This window comes from Dermacentor albipictus, chromosome 4 (assembly GCF_038994185.2).
Source record: "Dermacentor albipictus isolate Rhodes 1998 colony chromosome 4, USDA_Dalb.pri_finalv2, whole genome shotgun sequence".
In the NCBI taxonomy this organism is placed as follows: domain Eukaryota; kingdom Metazoa; phylum Arthropoda; class Arachnida; order Ixodida; family Ixodidae; genus Dermacentor; species Dermacentor albipictus.
Genome location: NC_091824.1, coordinates 172,278,350 through 172,300,489, shown reverse-complemented (window position 1 = coordinate 172,300,489; position 22,140 = coordinate 172,278,350). Strand labels below are relative to the sequence as shown.

The 22,140-nt window shown below is 48.6% G+C and overlaps 1 protein-coding gene across 1 annotated transcript in view; it reads left to right on the top strand.

Moving 5' to 3' along the window:
- The window catches only part of bru3 (bruno 3), a 1,518,741-nt gene that overhangs the window by 778,683 nt on the left and 717,918 nt on the right, over window positions 1–22,140 (top strand). Inside the window, exon 1 of the mRNA XM_070537813.1 lies at window positions 6,545–6,827. The gene's annotated coding sequence lies outside the window, so the exon portion shown is untranslated. Of the gene's footprint in view, window positions 6,828–22,140 lie in introns of the transcript that reaches the window.

The following is a 22,140-nucleotide window of genomic DNA, read 5'->3' as shown; positions in this document are numbered from 1 at the left end:
ACCTTAACGAAAACCTCAAGATCGAGCTTTACAACCTCGCGGTGACGAAAGGAAGGGAGAACTGGCAGCGTAGAGCAGCAACTTCGCGAGGGCGTCGTCTCAGCTTTTCGCACAAAAGAAGTGCATTCTTAAATCTTGTGCCGACGCTTTCTCCACTATTGCCTCCGAAGCAAAATACATAAATTTCACGCCTGTGGTCGATGCTCAGTTATATTTGTGCGAATTTTCACTGCGGCGCCGACGTTTGGGTCGTGCACACCGTACCTGAAATAGGGCGCAGCAAAGTACTGCGGTGGATAAAAACAAAATAGTGGGCGAAAAGAATTGCGGGCCCCGAGAAGGGCACCCGAGTTTGGAAATGCGCACGTACACAGTGCGAATTTCCTTCTCCCCTTCTTCGGGACGTCTCGGCCATAAGATCTCATTTGCCGTCGCCGATGTGGCAGGCGAAGTCTCCGATGCGCTCCACTCGTCGCACGATCTACTTTGCAGCGCAGTCGGCTGCAAACTGACGTGTGATATGTGACCCCGCGTGTCGCGACAGTTCGCCCTGCCGTTCCTTGGCGGATCCGCGCGGTCTGCCGCACTCTTCTCTGCTGCCCGCGGCTTAGCTGGCAGGCACGCTTTGTGCCTCGCTTGGGTCGTGGCGTGCGCGCAACTCGCGAGGTTTGGGAGCTGCGGCGGCGCTCCCCGTTCTGACACTTTGACGGGCGAGCCCGCAAAGCCGCCCGCTCCCCGGACTTTATCTGTTGCTCCCCAGACGGAAAGAAGATTATGTCAACCACCGGGATGGCCTCTCCTGGCGTTCTTTTTTTTTTGTAACGAGTGGCTGCGTTCTTGTTCGCCTCGTGCCTCACCGTCGCTACATTGTCGGCTGTTGTACACTTGCAAGCAGTATACGGCTGATTACGGCCGCGGGCGCGCATGCCTAACAAAGCATGCAGTCTCTGTAGCGAAGGTGAGACGGCACTTTTGGACTTGTCTGGCGTGCATCAATCCACTAACCCTCTGCGTTTTCGAGTGGCGCACTTCTCAGAGTTAAACTATGGCCCGTCACATGTAATTCACGAAGTGTAAAATCATGAAAATATTCTGGCCTAGTTTGCTCCTTAACGCCAGAGCTACCGATTGCATCGTTCGCACGGCTGTTCCCTGGCAACTCGGCCAGTCGTTATTGACCTCATGACTAGTGGTTCATACCCACTATAAAGTGTTAGCCAATAAAACAGAGGGAAGGCGGGAGATGAAAATTCAAGACAATGAGCAAAACGAGAACAAGGTGAAAGGGGGAGCGAAAGTTTCGACAAGTGTACTTGGCTTTTTCAAGGCTAAATATGCTTTCCTCGCCACAGTATATACAGGTGGGGTTTCTTCCTATATATACTTTGGCGACGAAAGTATATGTCGCCTTTAAAAAGAGTAGTCGACTTGTCGAAACGTTGGCTTCCGCTTCCACTTTGTTCTCGTTTTGCTCATCGTCTAGTTAACCAATAGCAGCACGAACAATGCGATCTGATAGCAAAGCTTGAATTCATTATTACCAGAGTATAGACAGTGCAACAAAAATAATAATACAGCGGCGTTGTAAATCATGAACTTGGGCATGTTGTCCGGCACACAAGTCATGTGCGAACCGCGGTGCTTCCTTGCCCGCTCATGCTGAAGTATGAGAAACATGATGAAGTACGAGAAACAAGCGTAGTTTTGGGGCTGGCATATTGTGTCCAGCCAAACAACTCACGTCGCATAAAAAAAAGAACTTTTACTTTCTTTAGCAACCGAGTTTCCTTCAATAATTACCAGAGGAAACGCAGCGATCGTTCAGCAAACGTGGCACAGACGGTCAGTACACGGATTCGCATGGTTTTTCCGCTCGCGGCTTCTGAAGTTATTGTAGTTTTGTTTACTTTGCTTACTCTACCTTTACATGCGTCGATTTCAAAGCAATATATACTGTTTTGTAAATGCAAAACGCAATAAGCCTTTGAGAACATGTCTAATCGCTTCTAATTGCAGGGTTCCGCCTGTCGAGATGGCAAAATCGAGATGGCGAAGTTTAAATGCGCCAAGCGTCTTAACGAGCTGGTTTGCAGAACACCCGCTTGCCAGCGCATGCATCCTTGGCGTAAAGGTTTCAATAGCTGGCTTGTATGCTGGAAGTCGTTTGTTCAAATCCGCCCGTCGGAAGCTTTTGATTCAATTATTTTTGATAACGCAGTACTTTGTTCAAAATGATCAGTTTGCAAAGTCACGAAACCGTTTAAAGCAATAAAGATGAACTTTTGGCAACGCAATATAACAATTATCATTCCCGGGATGGCTGAAGCGCCCCGCTTTCGTCTCCCGTAGACACTAGCGCCACAGTTTGCCGATAGTAATTATTGCATGAAATTCTATTGTCAAAACAACACAGCCCCCCGGTATTACAAAAAAACTCACAAACTTAACAGTGCGAACAGCAGCAATATCACGTGACATATTAACCGACAGTATAAATAAACGCATTCTTAATAACACCCAACATTCCCGCTATGTTCAATAATTCTTTTCAATTTTATATTTCAAATGTTCCTTTACGTGGCTCTTGTTTGTTATGAGCCGAAAAATTTGGTTAATCTTAAAGGCCTACGATTTAATGTCGTCAGTGGAGATTCAAGTTGTCGCATGACTGTATTATAATGCGGGCATTCTAGGAAATGGTGAGATGTGTCTTCGTCCGCAAGGGCACAACCACACCGTGGAAATTCAGAAGGGCTTTCTTTTTTAATTATTCGGGTAGGCATTCTTATGAAAAATAAAGATATACCACATTAAAGCCCAATGGAGATGTAGAACAACGCACATTTCAACCTAAAGCAATCGTAATGCATGCCAGAAAAGCAATTACGGTACAGTTCAAACAAAACTGTGCGTGTTTGAACAGAACGAATGAAAAGTCGAAACTCCAGCACAGAAATTTGGCGCAGAGTGTCATATTGCGTTCAAATATATGTGCGTACTCACCCACCCATGCACTCACACTCCTAAAAAAAAGAAGAAAAGCTTTTTTCTACACAGCTGACCAACGCTTCCCATTGCTTGCCAACTCTCCCTCGAACCAGCATGAGCACGCTATTGATGGTTGTTCGTTAGTCGCGGGTCCAGTAGCTGTTTTAAGGCAGCGAATCTTAGCGAAAAAGCAGAATAATATCGTAGGCGCATGACTGGCAAAAAGAAACAAAATTACTATGGTTTGATGACAGTGGCAGGACGACGGCATGAACACAGTGGGTCGACGGCGACGACGGCCTGATGACGACGCTGGAAGGAAGGCGCGATCGTCATTGCATCGTCGTCACGCTGTCGTAATTATGCCATCGTCATTCCATCAACACCATGCGCCAGCGTCATGCATTAGTGGCGAAAAACATCGAAAGACTGCAATGAAACGACATAAAAATTAGAGATCTCTCAAACCTGCAAAGCCCGCGTCGGCGCTCACTGCAAAAAGCTATACTGTCTCGTCTAGAACGTCGTACTTCTGGATTCGTTAATTGATTCATTTCAGCAGCTTCCACGTCCCGCTAACGTGGATATTTGCAAAAGAAAGCAGGGCTGCGACATCGTCGCCTCCTGATCTTTTTACGCTCAAATACGCGACTATAGCCCCTGAATCTGACGGCACGCTTGTAAGTGCTCTTGAATTTGTTTCACGGGTTTAGCAACATGTCTTTTTTTGTTGTCGTGATAGAAGAATATGTAGTCGTAGAAATACAGTGCTGCGTCGTCCTTGGCTCTTGATAATCTGGTACAGTTCGATATATAATGTCGCATATTTTTTCTACATAGTTTTGTAGGAGAAAAAGCAGAACCTATGTTGTCTTGCTTCTCTAGAGGATACTCTCGTCTATGCTCAATTTTATATGTCAAGGATATATTTCCCACAATATCTTCTTAAATTCCGTATGCCAACGTTACAGTCAGGGTAGGTACGCAGTGCAACAGCTAAGTAGCCCTCTCCACACAATACGCACCGAATAGGAATGATCAAGTCACCGTGTTGTGCGTGTTACCTGTGCTGCGTATATTATTCTATACTCTTGGAACCATGGTCTTGCATATCACAGCCGCAGAAAGCCACAAGAGCGTTGCTGCGATTCCTGAAGGCGACCGGACACCATTTGTGACATAGAGCTAAGAATTATATTACGTCGGCAACTCCAGTGCTCATCAACTCCCTACAGACTCTGTTTTTCTTAATATGTTTCTTTCCTTCCCCCATTCCAGGGTAGCCAACTGGCCTCAGTCCTCGTTAGCCTCCCTGCCTTTCGCTTATATCTTTCTCTTCTTCTTGCACTCGCACTGAGTATTTGCTGCTGGCTATTAACTTGCCAGGGCATGTTAGTACTCACGTTACACCAAATCATGGAACCTCCAGCAGACGTTTCGGCGCAGCCCCAAGGGCATTCCGCCGTGCCAAAACACGGGAGGGCTGAAGCGCAGCACTCGAGTTTCCATCAACCGCCGACCACTCGACCCAATATGCACTGCGGAGGAACTCGTTCGTTCAACATCGCCCGCTCTGGCCGTGACTACGCCCGTCGACAGGGCGGGACTCGGAGAAGCGGCAGGATCGAGAAAAAAGGAAAGCACTGAACGTGTAATTAACTGGAACCGTGGAGGACGCGCGCTTTCAGCTCTTTGTAAGAGCGGTGCCGAGTCCTCTTGCAAAGCCTCGGGAGGGCACGCGTCCTCGGAAGCCAGGGTCCCCGCTGCGAGGAAGCGCGTGCGTGTCGACGACGACCGCGGCCGGCGGACGAGGGGCGGCCGGGCGCTCTCCAGCTTCGTCGACGCTGCATGCGGCGCTCGCAAGCGGCGCGCTTCGCTAATTCTGTTTGTGCACCCGCGCGGGGCCCCGTTTGGAGCGCGCTGGTCCGGTCCGAGAGCCGCGTCCGCCGCCCTAATTGCGTCACGCTGATCCCTAATAATCTGTCGAGCTGCTGCGTTCGTAGAACAGCGTTATCAGTCCAATCCGCTGTTCGCCCGCAAGGCGGTGAGTGGGCCTCGACCTTTCCAGCGTCCTGTTGGTCGCTTTATCATTTTAGTTGCCCAGCAATACTCAGGTGCGGCACTTCACGTTAGGCTCGTGCTCATCACGCTGCTTCGGCTATCGACAGGATTTGAGAAGTTGGTGGACGTCGCAACTAGAAAGCCACAGGGAAGCCATTCGTACCGCCAGACTGACTACCGCGCATGGATATGCAGCTGTGACAGTGTTGATATAGTTAGACTGTTTGTGGCTTGTGTGCCACGAAGAGATATTCAAAACAAACGTTTCTGCCCCCAGATTTGACATGCCTATAGCCGTATGAAGTATGTGCGTTGTGGAAAGCTAGAATGAGAAAATATGGTTCATCTTGGAATTTGCTTGTTGAGCAGATGAACGTCGAAGATTTGTCTGTGTGCTGATGAGAAGAGTGATACTGAATTGATTGATTGATTGATTGATTGATTGATTGATTGATTGATTGATTGATTGATTGATTGAAGAGTGTATGTGACAGCTGTTAATTATTATAAAAAGATATCGCTTCTTCTTAGAGAGCATGTGCATAAAAATGATCTCGCTGTCTTTCTCTCGTTTCCTTTCTCGCTACAAATTTTGTACTTACCACCTCTAACTTAGTAGCTCAATCCATCACCCCACAACGTGCCTTGCAGAAGCATCTATCTCTGTATAGCCCTGGTTAAGATAGTTCAAATAACACAGTTGAGTGCCTTTTTTCCTCACAACCACACTCCAATCATAGCAAAATATTTGCCTGATTAGTGCATTAGCTATGTAGCTAGCAACTTCCTAGAAACGTGTTTTTATTTATGAGTACGCATGTGCTGCATTACATTGTTTAGATTGGAACAATTGTGTGCCGCGTATTGCTCTTCGTTCATATGCTTCTCTACGGGGCACCCCTTCTCGATCCCTCGTTTCTTTTCCTCTAACCCGCCGTGGTTGCTTAGTGGCTATGGTGTTGGGCTAACCACGAGGTCGTGGGATCAAATCTCAGCCACAGCGGTCGCATTTCGATGCGGGCGAAATAGCGAAAATTCCCGTGCGCTTAGAGTTAGGTGCACGTTAAAGAACTCTTGGTGGTCTAAATTATTCTGGAGTCCCCCACTACGGCGTGCCTCATAATCAAGTCGTCTTTTTGGCGCGTAAAACCCCCATATTTTTTTCCCCCCTCGACCAATGGCGCCAAGGCAAAAACACGTGAATTGTTTGTCTTGGTCAGTATACGGCGACCTTGGGCCGCAGAAGTTCATTCGTCGTCAGCGGATTCGCTCATCCAGAGCCCGGCCGCTTCGAGCTGCTCACCCACGCAGCCGAATCGACCCGATCACCGCGAGCGGGGCCGGCCGGCGAGCGCAGGCGCGCTCAACTGGTGCGCGCGCCAGCGGACACCGCCGCCGCGAGGCGCCCCGGCCCGGGTTCGGCCGTCGGGCGGCAGCGCTCCCGAGGAGGAGGGGACAGATCCGGACCACCTGTCCGCGCCCGTCGCGCCACCTCAGAGCGCCGCCGATCTGACGAAGCACCACCACGACTCACGTGCCGAAGACGCTGCCGCTGTTCGCAACTGTCGTGCGCCGCCTCGTTTGACCGTCGGTGGCCTCTGCCTCGCTCGCACGTCGTCGTGCCGGTCGCCACGGCCCCGACGAGACCGCGCCACGTCGTGGTGATCGCTACGAGCTGCTGGGGACGCCGCCGCACGCTGTCGCAGCGCACCGGCTGGCCTCAAGTCGCTGACGGCTCCGCGTCTGGACGCCTTGTCGCGCACGCCGACACGCAGGAGGTACGCCGTCTCTCCACCATTGACGCGTGTCACTCGTAAGCTTTCGCTGCTCCCGAGGGCTGAACGAAGGTCGGTGCAACCACGAGCGTCTCGGGCGCTAAACTCGGTCTTCGCGTATGTAGCACCGATTATATTTATGTGGTATTACAGGTGTGCGACAGTGCTAAATTACCTACAGGATAGAAATAGAGCCTTAAGGTGGCTTCACCTGCTGTTTGGCACGCAACTGCAGTGCATGAAACTCCACAGCAATAGGTCATTTAGGAGCTCATGCACATGAACTCACAAAAAGCATATAGCCAATAATACTGTGAGACCGAGAGAAGAATTGACCGGCCAACAAAAAAAGCCGTAATTCCTAATTAAATGGTGGCAGTGTCCGCATGAAGGCCCATACACTGCCTACGTAACGGCAGAAAATCTGATAACTGCTGCACAGAGTGGCTACCTAATTTGTATAATGTGCATTCGGAAACAAAACAGTACAAAAGCAGATGAAAGGCAGTGAAGGTTAGGACACGTGTTTGCGCCTGCAAACACAGTATGTGCGCTCTTTTATGGCATACTCAGCTACTAAGCACTTGAATGCTGAGGTTGGCTTGAGCGCGCATGCGCACAGCTATACAGTGGACAACCATGAACTATTTCTGTTCGATATGGTGCTGCATGCGACGGCGCCTACTGCCAACACTTGAATGCCGTGCAAAGGCACGCCGCAGATAAAGGTACACGGCAAGTGAATTGGGATTATATTTGAAGCTGGTTATTGACATTCTTCAGTTCCATCACTAAGATGAGAGCCTTATTATCGTTTTCGTATCATTATACTATTACGCGTGTAAAACTACTTGCATAATGTATTTACAAGAAAGAGAGAAATAATTCCTACCGTGGTGAATAAGCGGCTATGGTGTTGCGCTCCTAAGCACGAAGTCGCCGGATCCAATCCGGCCGCATTTCGATGGAGGCGAAATGCAAAGGCGCCCGTGTCCCGTGCATTGGGGTGCGCGTTAAGGATAGCCTGGGGATCGAAATGTAATCCGGAGACCCCACTACGGCGTGCCTCATAATCACATCGTCGGTCGCCGCAATTCCAGAGAAGCAATTGACAAGACACAAGAGAGGCCAGCCAGGCTGCTTTGATTTTTCATCGTCTTCGGTTTTGTCGCAGTGTTGTGTCGTGTGTGTGTTTACACACACACACACACATATATATATATGTATATATATATATATATATATATATATATATATATATATATATATATATATATATATATATATATATATATATATATATATATATATATATATATCAGATGTTCCCCGAATTTGTGTACGCCACTTAGTGTAAGCGAAACACTTGTGCTACCGCCATTTCAGCATTTCAGCCAACGTTTATGAGTGAGATGGCTGTGAAGCGAACTAAGCGCGACATTAGGACGGGCTTCCAGTTGCCACGCAAGAATTGCTTAGCGGAGTAAAGTCACAAAAGTGGGGTTTTCCGTGTTACGTTTGTATTTGCAATATCTTAATGGCATCCAGAAGGATATGTAGATGTTGGGAAGACGAGGGCGGCTGACGGGCACATAGGGCCCCGATCATGACAGAGTATACCTGAGTGCGCAGAAAGAATTCGCTTAAAAAAAGTAATCATGCGAGCGAAAAAAACATGGAGGTATCGAACTCGTGTGCTGCGAGCAGATCAACGCTGCCTTAAACGTAGCTTGTGTAGCCCAGGAGTGCTGCTTGTGTAGCAGTCTTGTGCAGGAAAACATCTGCACGGAAGGTTCTTATAAGAGCGGATCATTTGTGAACAGTAGAACGAAAAACAGCATTGTTGGAATTCTATACACCTTGAGTAGTGAAAGACATAATGCAAAGTCTTACGTCATCAAGAAAGACTGTAGCTCCAAGTACCAAATAGAGTAGAGCCGGCAATCCCAGAGTAAGCATTCTGACGTATTTTTAGTGCACTGATGCGTCTTGTTATGTTGCATATTGCCAGACACAAATACAAGCGAAGGAAGCCCACTTTTTATTACACATATCAGTATGATTAATTAAGAGATAGAAAGAAAATAATGTAATTACTCTGAAAGTTGCGCTTCGTGCTCTGTTCGTCACACGGTAAATAATTGTCAACGTTACATGATGTGCATAAGAATCGCACTACACCGACCGCTATATAAGCATCAGCTTAGCTTTAAACGCCACATAGTTCTAGAAACAAATACTGCCTACAGGCTCTCACTTCATGTGCTAGCAAATTTTTACGCTGTTGTAACAAGTTCACGCATGGGTGACCTTCCGTGCTGCCCTGGAATAAAAGTATTCGCTGACGAAATTTTGTTCGACTACATCACTGACCTCATCTAAGAAGAGAAAAGCGGGGGTGTGTTCTCGATTCTACTGCTTCAGGGTTCTTCCAGGCGTTGCACAAGATTTATTCGCTGGGCAAGTTATATGATAGGACTGTAATCTTTGAACAAGGCACTTTAGTAGATCTGAATGGTTTTGGCCGCTTTGTAGATATAGCGCGAAGAAGGCAGGACGGCCAGCAGTAGACATACACATCGTTGGCTCGACAAAGTTTTGCTATGTGTGTCTGTCGCTGCTTGTGTCTACTACTGTCCATGTTGTCTACTGCGCTTTGTACACACAGTCATGGATAACTGACACACGCAAATTCCTACACTTTTGCTCACACCGTTATTCACAAGAGGCGACAGTCCAACCAGCAGCAGGCTTACAGTACAGGCCAAAATGTTTTATTGCGATAAAACTATAAGGAACCTGCAAGTGCTTTTCTGTCGACGCCGTCGACGCGATGTTCCCGATAAAGTCCAAGGACGATAACATCGTCGCCGCGTGTCGTCTGCTGTAGGTGCGAATGCAAGCGTGTGTGGGTGAGCCGACAGTGGTGGCTCAATATCGCTCGCGCAAGACAGGAAATCGGGAAGGAAGCGCGTCGTCTTCTGTCGCGCGTAAGGCACCGGGGAATGGGAGGGGAGCGTCCTACTCTGGCGGCGGCTGCGTACGGCGCGGCCACGCTGGCCCTATCTCGAAAGTGATTTGCGTTAGGCACAGAGTATGGCGAGTCCCGATAGCTTCGTGTTAGCTCGCGTTGAAGCGAGAGGCAGCAAGAAGGTCAGCTCGCTCGCGCTGCTACCGTGCTTTCTCACTCCAGCGTTTTGACAGCGGGTGTGCGCGGTCATCAAATATGTTCATGTTTGCTTGTGCCCGCGTGTCACCGCGCTTGTTAATTTAGTTAGCCAGCAAATGTTTACAAGCTTATATGGCTGATAAAACTACTATCCTTACTTCGTATAGCTGTCGGCTAATTTTCTATCGTAATCGATGTTTCGCCTTTCGGGCGAAATTGCAATTTTTGTAAACGTACGCGGTTACAAGTTCAACTTGTCGCTCATACGAACTAGACCTTGGCGTGTATTTGTTATGCCACAAATCGACGTTGCACACAAAGGCTGTGACAGACAACGAAGCCAGGAGTCTCTGGGGCAATTATGAGCGGGTCGAGTTCTTCGCCGTGCACCCAATGATCGATACACTAGCACGTTTGCATTCCGCCTCCATTTGCATGTGGCCCGTAACGGAACCTACGACTTCGTGAACAGCAGCTCAATATCATAGCCGCTAAGCTACCTATGTCGCTTAGTCGCAGTGCTGGTGGTCTATATAACTGGTGGTCTATTCGTGATAGTTATTGAGCGAAGGTCAAGCGATGTCGAAGACGGCATAAAATTAGGCTGGTCAAAATAATTCGAAAAATTTCTAGAGTCGAGGGCTAGGTTTGTTTGGCAGAACAAAACAATAATTAGAAACCTCAGAAGTTTCTTCCTTTGCATATAACCACAACTAACAGTGACATGACGTGACGTCCCTCTATTAACTCGCTGTGAATAAGAAGGTCACCTTTGACAAAGACAGGTCCCCCTACCGAAGCGTCGACCAGCTTGTCTGAGGCACTTTACCCTGGGTTATCCAACTTTTATTGCACAGGGGGTTTTCCCATGTCGGCGCCATCTAGACCTCAGAGGGAGTTATCTTGCAGCGTGCTTAATTGTATGGATAGTGCTGCTGCTGAAGATGATGATGATGAACATTTTTTATGACTACGTCCTGAGAACTGGTAGCTCCTTAATATGATTGTTGTTCGTTAAAAATATCCCATACGTAAGCTTGAGCTTTGGATAAATGTTCCCGAGCACAGGACATGCCGCGTGACATAATAGGTTATAGGTATGATACGTGTAGACTTTAATTATGTTCTCACGAGGTTAAGCGTAAATTATAGCTGAGGTCGCTATTTAAGCGACGTAGATTGTTCTCAAATGAAACAAGTTCGTGCGCTTTTACTAATAGGCAAAAACAATCATGAGGTGGAACAACAATGTCCCGATTAATCTGACTGCTCTGGAAGACAGCATATACTTACTCGGAAAGAGGACTTTGTTCTCTCCTTAATTCATGTGGTTGTTGCTGCGTAACATCTGATGGACATGAAAGTCGTTGTCAATCTAGAGCATTGTTCCCGAATTGAAACCAATGCAAGTCATATTACACACATGCGGAACGTAATTTGACACTGAAGGTTTAGAAACTCGACCTCTCTTAACAGTAGCCTCAACCACACAAAAACTGTGCTAAGTAACCTATGTTGGTTTTGAGCAACTGGGCAGTGTCGCAACGCTCCTGCATCTGTGATAAAACGTTATAAAACTGTGGTAGTTAACTAGCACTCGCTTCATTTTCAAAAGTTTGGAGCGCTAGAGACATAACAGGAAGATCGTTAAGTGACCAAGTCACACTTGAAATTTTTACGTTCTAGTGGCCTGTTAGAGAGACTACATTTCACACAGGTGTTCCCCACCCCCTATATACTTTTTTTCGCGCCTTTGCTTTATCTCTCCGCTATTCCTTTGGTCTTTTTTTTTTCGCTTACCCTTCCTCCAGTGCAGGGTTGCAACCCAGAAGCTGTTCCGGTTAACCTGCTTGCCTTTCCAATTCCATTTCTCTCTCTCGTTAAATGGACCCCACCTAGCTTCGGTCAAGCACCACGTAACTTGTGGGACTTCAAAAAATTTTGAGCATAACAAGAAGCACATGCATTCATGCTGATCTTTTCTTTTAGATAGCATAACATGAAGTCTATTTAATTTAACTCCCACCTTGTAAAGCACAAGCTTCACTGTCATAGGAAGTGACCGCATGAAATACGCAACGCATATACGGCTTTGCGTTGGTGAGCTTGCAATGGCAGCTTTAAGTGTGTACTTTGTAGTTAATGCATTAACTACTGACCTAACAAAACTTCCTTAATTGTCGCGCAGAAGCGAAAAAGGCGACAGTTATATATCCTATCAGGTACACCATTACGCATGGAACGATGCAACGGAAATACGTCGGAAATACTATACATCTGGTTAGAGCATTTTTGCTGGCGTTTTGTTGAGAGAGAACTGTTCGCGTATTCGAGATGTCATATATTGCGTCAGATAACTGTTTTTCCCCGTCACGTTTGTATGCTTACGACACTGTGATCCCTTTCTACCCTTGCGTACTGTAGTTGATCTTATTGACTGAAGTAAATGGCTAGTTTTACAAAGTATCAAAGACGATCATCTTAATGCAAAATAAAGCTATGCAATTACAGGGAGGATTCTCCCAAATCAAGACTGCTTGGATCTTTGCGCGCCAGTGATTCCCTGTTGCAGTATTCCGCACGTACACATAGCGCTGCCCTGCGCCGTGCTTCACGCGTCAGCGCCACAGCGCTGAGCCGTTGTCTGAGCAGCGACGCCTCTTACGAAACGCGAGCGTGCGCAACTGTTCAAAGCTGCCGCCCGAAACGCAAGGACTGAGCGTTCGTAACCTGTGCAACTCGGCATGTGGTACTGCTGGCACGACGTGCACACGCGTCGTGCACACACAAAACAAGAACGCTCGTATGGGATGCAGGGTTTAGCGACCGTGCGACCGTTGAAGCACCAGCTCCAGCATCTGTTTTCAAAATTGTTCGCCTTGTGGCGCAAGCCCCTCTTCACTCTCGAACGGAGTGATTGCTTGGTTACATAATTGGTGCAGGAGACAGCTGCGCATATTAATACTTTTTTATGATGCCTTCAGGAATCTAAGTGACGTTGAAGAAAAGTGTAACAAACAGCCGTTACCCTGTAGTTGTCAAAGGCGTTCTGTTGGATCGAGAAAACATGGTGTGTGAAGAGTCGCGGCAGGCACGTTTAAGGACAACGTAGGGGATCTAGGAAGCGTGGAAATCAATGCACGATGTATTACTGGCCAGCGATGTGTGCTCGTGACACGAACGACCACGGCCTGCAACCAGTTTTTCTAATTATTCACTGCTACCACAGTTAAAATCTCTAAACTGGGTTTCTTTTGTGCGTCGTTGAACGGGTTTGCAAACATTCAGAGAGTGGGATCGAGCACGAAATTTTGCACGGATCAGGGAGAGCACAGAACAGAATTCCTGTCGAATGCCTGCTTCGTCCATCCCTCCTTTACGGTACACTGACGACTGCGTTATTGTGGCGTCGTCATTCTGTCGTTGTCAAGTCACCTATGCCAGTGCTCACCCTAGGGCAGAGAAACTGAAGACCACTGTGGCTGCATCGCTTGCGCTGCTGGATATGCAGGCCCCTGTAAACAGGTTCACTTAGCACCGCGTCTTATTTCAAAAATTAGCACCAGTGAGCGCATCTCTTTATTTAGTAAGCAAACTTTAAATCATGCCACATTACTTCTATACTTGTAGCCTGCTCGTCAGTATCTCCAGACCACGAATATCTGCGTCCTTAAAGGTTAGGGCAAAGGAGTAGTCGATGTGCGCTAAAATGTGCGTTTCTTCAGCCGGGAATAGGCTGTGAAAGGCAAACAAACAGCCCTACAAAATGTGTCACCAGCCATAGTGTCGCTTTTCTTGCTACGCTCGTCACGTGTGAAATGTTTCTACATTCTCCCTAGGAATAACTAGCAGTAGGCTGTACAGCTATTTAAAATACTAGCCTCGCCACCTATCTATTCTTCTCATTCGAATCCGTGTAACGTATAGACAATAAAAAAGAGAGAGAGAGAGAGATGCCGCGTTAGGTGACAGTACAGCTCATGGCGTTTGGAGGTTCTGCAGAAACACTCGGAAAGCAAAACGGAGAGACAGCAGTAACACTCGCGGAGACCTGGAGCCAATGTACTCGGTGTTCCCGTTTGCGAACGTACGTCGTTGCGGGCATGAATATTTAATTATGCTAATCCGTTTAGACGACTCGCGTGTAGGATCTTGTGCGTAAAAAAGCTTTCCTCAAGCGTGTTCCTGTGGAATGGACAAAACACTTCACAGCTGCACTTAAATCCTCTGTTGTAACCTCCTATTCGCGCCGATGCAAATTCTGGCGCTGTGTGGCACGCGGTCTGCCCGTCCCGTTAGTACTCCGGTAATGCTCCCGTGTCTGAATTCGTTTGCTAGTCGAAACAACGTGTGCAGCATTTCTGTCTCGGTCCTTGCGCGAGAAGATCAGCGCGAAAGGATTTCCTGCGCATAATGACCCTCACCGGGATGCACTAGTCGGATTCACGGATACGCGGGCATGTACACTCCAAGCTAGCGATGAAGGCTCACTCTAAGATCATGGCCTTTCCAGACTCAGCATGAGTGACTGCTTACTACGGCTTCCACAACTTATGCAGCTGACCGCGATGAGTGCTTTCAGATAGGCAGTATACGCCTTGACGAGGCCTAGCCGTCTATGACCTTTCATGACACCCCAGACGCCCAAACTTTGAGAAGCTTCTACATATCATCCGTATTTATTGCATGGAAATTTTCAGCGTTATGTATTGGAAGATTGACCTTTCTTCATTCTTTTAGAGTGCACCGCTTGGCGTCACTGACGCGCTTGTTCTTTTTATTTTTTATTGTTCTTTATTTTCTGGCGCTCACACGGCTTTAGAAGCTTGCTCAAAAGAAGCCGGTGACACTCTAAAAATTTAAAAGCTTATCTCTCATGGAGAAGTGTGGTCAAAAAACAATATTATATCTCTACTTGCAGCAGATGTAGTGTGCGCACGCGCCTCCCACAGTGACTCGCTTGTTCCCTAGTTGTCTGTGCTAGTACACTTGTGGCAGTTTCTTCAAATAGCCTTTCCGGTTGTTTTTATTTGCACAAATTTACAAAACAGCTGTCTATACAACTTATCAAAGCACGTAAGAAATGTTTGCTTCTTATAAGTTTTATGTCTTTATCTTGATTTTAACTCACTATAACATTGGGTTGCCACAATTTTCACATTTGTCGCCTTGAACGACGGTCAGAAGAAAGAATACTGAACTTACACTTCAATCAAGATTCTGCAGGCGCCATTTCTCTGTGAACTGCTTACCAAAAGTAAGTTCTTTGATGCTGGTTATAAGAGGCAATAACTTATAGTGAGGCCAGTCGACAATGACAGTTTTCTGTGTACGGAAAGGCAGTGATCAGTATTCAATAAATTTTAATGCTACATGTTCAACTCAGGTGTTTAGAGCTTTATTTGCTTCAGGGGATGCTATACATATATATACATATACATACACATATACATATATATATATATATATATATATATATATATATATATATATATATATATATATATGTATATATATATATATATATATTATAGCCAGGCATTCCTTTTCTGTGACAGAATAGTTCGATTCAGGTTTAGTGAGTGCACGACTGGCGAAGGCAACGACGTACTCATCGAAGCCAGCCTTTCTCTGAGTGAGAACGGCCCCAAGGCCAACGCCACTGGCATCCCTGTGTATTTCAGTTGGAGCACTTGGGTCGAAATGGCGCAGGATTGGTGGTGACGTCAAGACACAACGCAGCTTCGTGAAGGCGGCATCGCAATCCGGTGACCAGGCTGAAAGGTTGTGGCCACCACGAAGAAGCTGCGTTAAAGGTGCTATTATGGTGGCAAAATTGCGGATGAAACGGCGAAAGTATGACGCTAACCCAATGAAGCTGCGCAGTTCTTTCAAGGTCGTTGGTCGGGGAAACTGGGCAACAGCTTGTAGTTTCGCCGTATCAGGGATAACACCTTCTTTCGACACGACATGGCCGAGGATGACCAGCTGCCGGGCAGCGAAGCGACTCTTCAAGTTAAACTGGAGGATAGCATCGGCGATGCACTTTAGGACGCTTTTAAGTCGAAGTAATTAGGAAGGAAAGTCCGGTGAAAAGATAACGATGTCCTCCAGATAACACAGGCATAGCTGCCATTTGAGGCCGCGCAAGATGTTGCCCATCATTCTTTCAAATGTGGCAGGCGCGTTACACAGGCCAAATGACATCGCGGTGAATTCAAATAAACCATCAGGTGTGATGAAGGCCGTTTTCGGACGGTCTGACTCAGCCACTGGCACTTGCCAGTACCTGGATCGTAAGTCAAAAGATGTGTAGAATTCGACGCCTTGGGGGCAGTCTAGCGCGTCGTCAACGTCCCTGCGTGTGATCTTATTAAGTCGCCGGTAGTCCACGCAAAAGTGAATTGTGCCATCTTTCTTTTTTACCAGCACTAGAGGAGAAGTCCAGGGACTGTGCGATGGTTGTACGACACCGCGTTGGAGCATGTCTGCAACTTGATCAGCGATCCCGTGGCGGATACACGATACAGCCTGTGGCGTAAAGGCGCATAGTTGCCGGTGTCGATGTGATGAACAACAGTGGAAGTATGGCCTAAGCGAGATTGTTGTAGCTCGAACGGACATGCGAAAGTGGTCTAGAAGATGGACGATCTGGGCGTGCTGCGCTGGAGTGAGGTTGGGATCAATACACTGGTAAAATGTTGGGTCACACGGCGGCGTAGGAGGAGAAATTTGAAGGGCCAAAGCGTCAACCGGAGGAGAAACCGGGTCGTGAGGCACATCGTAAGGGAAGCTTGGTTCGATTTCGATAACCAAGACACTCATAGTGGAGCAGGCTAGCAAGGCAAGGAAACAGGTTCGATACATAAAGTGCGCTGGAACCTTGTAACCTTGTCGAATGGCAAGAAGGGCAAAAGGAAGCAAGAAAGGAAAGTGCGGCAGAGTATGGAGGAATCTATCTCGGTGTCGGCGGTGACGAACACACGAATGGAAGCGTCATCAGTATCTTCAAAAACGTTGGTGCCGAATGGCGACAGCGCGAGTTCAGCACGGGCACACTCTATAAAAGCATGATGAGAGGACAAAGTCCCATCCTAAAATGATGGCATGGGAGCAGCGAGGCAGAACAACGGACTCAACATGGCATAAAGCGCCGCTTATAACAACACGCATGGTACACTTCCCTAAGGGTTCAATCGGCGCAGTGCTTGCTGTACGTAATGAAATGGTTGAATATGTCGTCGCGACTTTTCTAAGCGTAAGACGAAGCTGGTTCGAAATCACTGATAGTGCTGCTTCCGTGTCTACAAACGCATGAACGGCAATGTCTTCTGCATAAATTTCAAGGACGTTCGCAGGAAATAAATGAGGTCTTGAGGAGTTCGCTGAGATCGCAGTTCTTGTCGCCGGAACTGCGGTCCTTAGTTTTCCTCTCGGATAGCTTCAGGGCGACGGATAAGCGGCGACAGAGAACGCCGACGGGGAGACGGAGACCAACGCGTATTGAAGGGCCGGGAAGGAGGAGGTGAGGCTTCGAAGGGCTGAGCAGCAGTAGCGGAACGGGACGGAGAGTCGAAACAGTTGCTTTGTGCCCTCGGAGAATCCGTAGGATACCATCCACGCTGGCGGCAAAGCCGTGCTACATGCCCAGGTAGGCCGCACGAATAACATATAGGCAGATTGTCATGGGAGCGCCATGGGTTGAGAACAGCGGGCGGAGACTGGTGGAAATATTGGCGAGGTGGGCGCACGGGCTGCGGTAGCGGCCAGTAGATGCTTGGGGGGGTAGGCGCATATGTTGCAGCTGCTTGCGGAGGTGAGAGGAAGGCACTGGTAAGTCTGGATTGAATATCTGCACACGGAAGCATTGGATTTGGGACAACGGCAGCGTATATAAGTGGCACAGGTGTAGGAGGCGGTTGATGAGCAAGTGGTAATGCGTTAGCGACTTGTTCTTGTATCACCTGACGGAGATCGGAAGACAAGCGCGACTCTGAGGCTGGACTGACTGGCAGACGAGAGAGCTGGCGTGCCACTTCTTCTCGTACAAATTGCTTGATTTTGTCGAAAATTTCTGAACTGCAAGGAGTAGAAGTGACACCATCACTCAGAGCTGAAAGCGCGACGTCCGCAGCGAGAGCTCGGCGCGTAGAAAGCCGTTGTTTGCGCAGCTCCCCATAGCTCTGACAAAGCGTTATGAGATCGTTTACCCTCTGAGGATTCCTTGCCAAGAGCATTTGGAAGGCGTCATCTTCTATGCCTTTCAAGATGTTCTTGACCTTGTCATCTTTGGACATATCTGGGTTGATACGCCGGCAAATGTCAACTACATCTTCAATGTAGCTCGCAAAAGTTTCGCCCTTTTGTTGGGCATGACAGCGAAGCTGTTGCTCAGCCCGAAGTTTGCGCAGAGCAGGGTGACCGAAGACTTCTTGAAGTGCCGTTCGGAATGCTGTCCAGGTGGAAATGTCAACCTCATGGTTGCGGAGCCAAAGATGGGCGACCCCGGAAAGGTAGAATGGTACGTAACCAAGCTTGTTAGCTTCAGACCATTAGTTGTGGGCACTCACTCGGTTGTACGATGACAGCCAGTCCCTTACGTCATGATCGTCAGTGTCATTGAATATGGGAGGATTCCGTTGGCGTGGCGCACCAGGACATACGACCGGAGGCGGGGCCATGGGTGGCGCGGTAGAACTAGTCTCCTCAGGCATGGGAGACGTGACAGGGATCGTCTGGCTTCGGAGTTCCAGGTTTGCAAAAGGTCCAGCACCTCCACTAAATGTCGCGAAGCACTTTGAGCAGTAAGCGTTCGCGACTAGAACGTTGTAGCAGCGAGAGGTAGTGTAGCCGATCGAGCACCGAAACAAGGTTGTTCTTTCTCGTCGTCGTTGTCTCTCTCCTAGCCACAGCCCCACTGCTCCTTATTTTACAGTACAATATATATATATATATATATATATATATATATATATATATATAGACACGTGGCCTTGTTGATCTTTTACAGGTGAGCGCCTTTCACCGTCCAACGAATGTTATCGCTCTGCGCAGGACGCGCCCCCATTTATCGGAAGTTTCTCGAGTGTTATCGATGGTTCTGTTGTCATCGAAGCTTGTGTAATCTGACTGCATGTGCGACGCGAATTGCGTATAACTTTCGGGAGGACACGTAGGGACCACCGATTACTCTGGAACATTCGATGACTCGTGTATAAATGCCGACACGCTTGACCGGAAGATTTTCGACGACCGCCGACTGTGTTCGCCGTTGTTGCCGTTCTTTGAGTGCAACCTGCTTTTGAAGACACAAGTTCACCCAATAAAACGCTAGTTTCGTCATTCCCGGTTTTGCTGCTTTATTCACGTCACTAGTACGTGACATCTGGTGGAGGTTTTGGTGCGTTCATTCACCGAACGCCCCCGCAAAGCCGTGATCCAATCCCGAAGCCCAAGGACAACACCAACGTCGCCAAGGGCCAGCGAGATAGCCGTAGGCAGCAAGAACTGCTACCGGAATACGGACCTTTTGCGGAAGAGACCAGAGGGACCAAGCCAAAGTCAGCAACCCCAATGGCTCCCCCAGCATCCCCCATTCTGCTGCAATAATTTCAGGACCCACCAACCTTCCATGGATCATCGTCTGAACAACCAGAAACCTGTCTGGAGACCTATGAACGAGTCGCGACTGTCAGCAGCTTGGACTTCAACGACAAGCTGTGGCATGTATACTTCGGCTTAGAAGGCGCCGCCAGAACGTGGTTTGAGAGCCAGGAGTCGACCCTGACAACGTGGGACCTGTTCCGTAGTGGCTTCTTGCGAACATTTACGAGCGTCGTGCGCAACTAGAGGGCCGAAGCTATGCTAGAAGCCTGAATACAACTAGCGACCTTCACCGAGGACATGACGCGCCTGTTCCGCGACGCTGACCTGGATATGCCTCAGGAGAAGAAAATTCGGTTCCTCATGCGCAATGTAGAGCATCTCTTCGCCGAATTGATACTGAACCCGCCCAGGGCTGTTGCTGAATTGGTTTCTGAAGCAACAACCAATGAGAAGACGTTCGATATGCGGACAAGGCAATATAACCACCGAAACTTCACCGATGTTCAAACACTCAGCAGTGACGACATGCGAGTGACCATCAGAGTTGTCGTTCACGAGGAACTGCAGAAGCTCTTCCCAAGGTCGCAGCCTCAAGTGGCCTCAATCGCCGACATCATCAAAGAAGAGGTTCAGCGATCACATGGGGTTACTGAAGTGCAACCACCACAGCCACAGCCCCAGCCGGAAGCGATGACGTATGCCGCCGTCGCCCACCGTCAAGCTCCCCATCCGCGACCGCGCCAGGGCCCTATGACGCCACCGCCGCCGCCATCTGGCCCACCTGCCGGCCAGCGAAACGCTCTGAGGAAGACAACCATTTGGAGCGCTCCCGACCACCAGCTCTGCTACCATTGCGGGGAAGCCGGCCATGTTTACCGCCAATGTCCATACCGCGACTTGGGACTGCGAGGATTCGCCATCAACACGCCGCGTCCACAGCATGCGGAGTGCCCTCGAGACATGGCCGAATACCTCTCCACCACTCAGTGCAGTTCTCGACGACCGTCCCGTTTGCCGTCACCAGGCCGCTGCCTATCACCGCAACGACGACCATATACTGGCCGAGCCTAGGGCTGGTCTGCACAGCCCATATTCGGAAAGCTAAAAGCAGCAACCGATGGAGGTGCGGATGCTATTCGTCGAACTGACGAAGATCCTCCGCCGCCGGCGAGACGCGGAAAAGACGATCTCGATGACATATCAAAGAGACGACGCCATCCCGACGAAGCCTAGAAGCAAAGAATACGCCGACGAAAGAAGACCTGACGACGCGACGTTTCAGGCACACGTCAACACGACGCAGCCGTGATCCGGCGCCGAGAGCTAACTCCAACGCAAGACAAATAACCACCGACCTCGATGTGCTTCTCGATGACCATGCAGTCACCGCCTTAGTAAACAAAGGAGCCGACTGCTTCGTGATGACTGGACCCCTTGCCACCCAGTTGATGAAAGTTAGGACTGCATGGGAAGGCCATCAAATGCGGACAGTTGGAGGACATCTAATAACGCCGACTGGAATCTACAGGGCAAGAATTACGGTTCATTACCGGACCTACCCTGCCACCTTCGTTATCCCCCAACATTGTTCACGAGACGTCGTTCTCGGCATGGACTTCCCGAACCAACACGGCATAATCATCGACCTGAAGTCGAAGTCGATAATGCTATCGGAAGATCAATCGATACCGCAGGAGAGCTGTCGTAGTCACCACACCTTCAGTGTGCTCGAACAACAAGTGAGCATCCCGCATCGCTCCGGCATTGTTATTTCTGTAGGCACAGAAACACCGAAACACAAATTGGCAGCAGCGGCGGTGGAACGCAGACGCCTTCCAACACTTCTGGAATTTTGCAGTTGCGCAAACTTGACCCGGCGTCATCCTGCTGCGCAAGGAAACATCGGAATTCATCGCTGCACGTGCAAAGACCTGACCAACTAATCGCTGCTGCATGCGATCACGACGGCTGTCATGTGTTGCGTCATCGTTCAACAGCTACCAGGGAGCCACCGACAGCTATAAAAGAAACCACTGCTGACTCCCTCTTCAATTGACAGCAGCGGTGGTGGAACGCAGACTCCTTCCAACACTTCTTTCTGGAATTTCGCAGGTTGGCTATCGCCACGTCTCTGTCATCTACGTATTGCTAGACATGTCTTTCGCCGCAGCTGCTGCCACTCTTGCTGCTTTTTAACTACTGCTTTGTTGTAATTCATGATACTTTTTCTGCGCCTTCTTGGCTCCTGTTCTTGCTTTTATATGTGGAATAAGTAAGCACTACGTTGCTTTGGTTGGCGTTCAGGTTCCGATCGATGGACGTAATCTGCCATGAGTGATCTCAGTGGTACCGATTCTGCAAAGCGTGAAAAGGCTGTAGAAGCTGACTCGATCATTAACATGCAGTGACTGTTTGAGCAGTATCACCTAGGTTCCTGTTCTGGCGTCTCAGAATCTAGATATAGATCTGAAGGGGACGACTATAAGCATCAGAAAAACTTCAGTTTGGCCTAGTTGGTATTTACTGCAAATCATATTGACC